At 45.2% G+C, this 3,703-nt stretch overlaps 1 protein-coding gene across 1 annotated transcript in view; it reads left to right on the top strand.

Annotated features, from left to right (window-relative positions):
* Positions 1-20: 20 nt before the first annotated feature.
* VANGL1 (VANGL planar cell polarity protein 1) overlaps positions 21-3,703 on the top strand; it is a 50,837-nt gene continuing 47,154 nt past the window's right edge. The window contains exon 1 of the mRNA XM_006919671.3: positions 21-253. The gene's annotated coding sequence lies outside the window, so the exon portion shown is untranslated. The remainder of the gene's footprint in view (positions 254-3,703) is intronic.

Consider the following 3,703-nt stretch of genomic DNA (forward strand, 5'->3'; position numbering starts at 1 on the left):
GGGTCCGGGTCGCAGCAAAGCGCGCCGCGCCGGGGCAGCGTCGCCAGGGGCAGGACCTCCGTGCCCCCTGCAGGGTTTGAACTGCCCCGAGCAACGCGCCCGCAGCGGCGTGAAGCTTTAGAAAATTTTAAACGCGTCAGTGGCGGAGGCAGGAGTGGGGCGGAGCCGCGGCCTGGCGGCCGGGAGATGAGCTTGGAGAGAGACTTGGAGCCCAGAAGAAATCTGTTGCTCAGTTTTCACGTCCTCAAACCAGGTACCAAGCTCGCACCGCGAAGGTGTTGTGAGCTCTCTTAGCTGCTCGTTAAGAGATACTAGAGCGGCTTTATTATGGTGATTGTGTAGCTGGCACGTGCATTTCGTTAACACCTTTTTTTTTTTTTTTTTCCTTTTCCGGGGCTGTGGTTGGAAATGCATGTATTTTTAGACGCTTATTCCAAAAGCTAGCAGGCTGTAAAGAATCTGGCATTTTCAGCGATATGTTTATAAATTTTACAGGGTTGCTGGAAGTATTATAACTTGTATCACCCATCAACAATGCTAATTAGCATTCTCCTTCCTGGGGGTGGGTTGTTTGATTACACAGCTCCTAGGCTCTTTACGTGAGATGGCATCCAGAGAGATGTAATTAGTCACTTTATGTAACCACTAATTAGAGTTTTTAGAGTTGAATTAAATCAGTGTGATGTAGTCGGGGCTTTTTGATTTGTGGGAGGAAACTGTTTCAAACATGCTGCAGTTCAAAGAAATAACACTTTTCACCTATCGGTGAGCATTTAGCATTCCCAAACATAACATCGATGTCTCTCAGTATGATTAGTGAAACATCGAGTGTGAAATTTTCACCGTGACCGTGTTGGCAGGGTGACTTGGTTGCAGCTTCATTTGTAAGTAAAATGGGAGAAGAATTTTGAGAACGGCATATTGGTGAGGACCGATTGCCAGGCGGTACAGTTTTATTGTCTTATGAATTCGAGGGACAAGATGAACCCATAAAGGGAGGTGTCCTTACCCAGCGGCAATTCCATGTCACACGCTCTGTCGAAGACTAAACAAGCGTGGAGTGTGTTCTCCCATCCATCTCCCTAACACACGAACGCCCGGTTTGTTACCCTAGGCTGACGCTGCAGGGGTGCTGATCACATTGTATTTGAACAGGCAGTTTCCACCTCTGGCCTGGGAGCTCCTGAGGAGCTAGAGCTATTTCAGATTCGTTTCTTTTCTCCTGGACTCCCCACAATGCTCGGGACACTGAACCTGTGAGTCGGAGTTGAAACTGCAAAATTCTTTGTGGGTTTTGTGTGGTTTGAGACCATTTATGATTGTTACCCACCCGCCTTTGAGGAAATACATAGTTCTGGTAATTGCTACATCGCTGTACATTTTCCATAGCTAAGGGCACAGGTTCCGCAATTAGACTCAGAGTTTAAGCCCCAGCACATACCAGGTGTGTGACCTTGGTTTTCTTAACTGTAATGGGAAATTCATATTTTATCTTCCTTATAAGGCTTGTTCTGAGAATTAAGTGAGATGGTACATGCAAATGACTCGAAACAGTCCCTAACACATAGTAAGCACTCAATTAACTGTAACTTAGATTATTGTCATCATCCTCTATCTGTAAAATGAAGTAGTTGTGGTTAGGGGACTCGCTGGGTATGGGCAAGTGATTTGGGCATCGTGCTGTGCTGTTTTTTCCAGAGGGTGGACAAGACAGGATTAGGTGGACTTGGGGCTGGACCGTGTTTCTCCTAGTGACTTTGGTCTCTCTTGAAGCCTGATGGAAAGGCACATGCGTGTTCAGCTGCTGTCTGTCTCTGTTAGTGCCTGAGTCCTGCTTATTGAACAGCAATCATTGGACCTGGCACCATGGGATTTACAGAGGAGGTAGCACCCGTGGAATCTATTTTTCTGAAGCTTAAATGTCTAGCAAGGGCCAAGAGGGGTCACTTAAAAGCAAATATACATCATAGAATCCCAGATACATTAACCATTCACAGCTCTTCAGAAATATACACCCAGCTGCTGGGAGTGTGTCAGAGGTTATTAATGGCTTAAGCCAAGATCAGATATTCTGGGAAGGTGAGCTGAAATCATTGGCAAGACAGGTAAAATGAGGTTGACATTTTCTTTCTTTGGGAATAGTGGCCCAGAATTATTCATTTATAAGAGCTATGTCGTAATGAAAGAATCATAGGGTTTGTCATAAATGCCACAAGCCCTCTGATCCCCACATCAGTGACCTGGATGATGTTTTATGGTTTACAGACCACAAGTTCAGCAAAACGTTTTGCACACCTTGCCGTAGTGCTTCTCCCCACCCTGGCTGCCAACCCCGAGGTCCTCCAAGCAAACCCAGTAAAACACATCCAGTATTCTCTGATCTCTGTGACACTCACTTCCAACCTGGGAACAGTAAAGGGAGGCCTGCAAGGAACAGAATGGAAATCATTAAATTACTTCGCTACAGTTCATGGTATCCATTAAAGGTAGACTAGCATAGACCAAAAAAAAAAAGGACGTAAGTTCAATGAAAATGGTACTAAAGTCATATGCCATACAAAGGTATTCTTCCTAACTAAAGAAATTTCACTTTACTGAACTAAATAGCATTGCCTGACAGTGGGGCATGCATGCCGGGTACTAGGCACTGTTCTCAATGATTGTGAATTATCTCACTTAATGGCCACCATGGACCTATAAGGTAAATAAAATATAATTCTGTTGTTATAGTTAGGGAAGCAGGCACAGAAAGGTTAAGTAACTTGATCTGAGGTCACACAGCTGACAAGTCTAGCTCCAGAGCCTGTGCTCAATTTTTCTCTTGTCGACTCTAAACAAAATTATTTAAATTGTCACTTTCCCCATTGAGTGCCATATAATTAAACACGGGTTATCTAGGGAAAAATGTTAGCTTCAAAACATAATAAAAGTAATAATTAATGGAGTCAACCTTTTAGAATTGCATGTATGATTAAAAATTCAAATAGTCAAAGTATTGTACGCAGTATATATAAACACCGTTGCACCAGAAACTTCTTTGCCTTGCAGATCCATCCTCCGCAGAAGGAGGGGAATGCTTCTATAAATTCAGCATGTGTCCCTGTACCCCTCGCAAAATAACTTTCTACCCACCACACCAGAGTTCCCTTAATTACTTACTAGCTCCAGGCAGAGCTGTTGATGTTTTATAATTTCCTTTTCGTGAAGGTGAGCTGTTTGTTTACCACCATCACTACCATACACGTTATTTTCCTCATATGATTTTCTGAACACTGTGTCCTTTTAAGTGGCAGGTACGTTTTACATGAGTGGACGTGACTGTAGGAGAAGCGTCTCTTTGAGGCCACTGATCTTCACTTCGCTTTTACCAAAGGAGAGCGAAGGAGGTTCTCTCTGACATGTAGGCCTGGGAATTCCAGAATGTAAGGTGCCGCACCCTCAGCAGGATCCTGCGTACCTCAGCGCTGCCCTGCTGGCCTTCACGAGCTGGGGTGTGATGAGCTCCAGCCTTGTCCCGGTGTTTGCCACTAGCAGTGCCTACAGCTGCCAAGGAACAAACACAGGAAGGCAGGGGGAGGCAGCCAGTCAGCAGACGAAAGAGGCTGCTACTGGCTTCTGCTTCGTGCGTCTGAAACATCAGTTGTGCCTCTGAGCGAGACCGACATGTTGAGTAGGCAGGCAGCTTCACTCCTGGGGTTCTGAC

This window comes from Pteropus alecto, unplaced genomic scaffold, assembly GCF_000325575.1.
Source record: "Pteropus alecto unplaced genomic scaffold, ASM32557v1 scaffold106, whole genome shotgun sequence".
Lineage (NCBI taxonomy): Eukaryota > Metazoa > Chordata > Mammalia > Chiroptera > Pteropodidae > Pteropus > Pteropus alecto.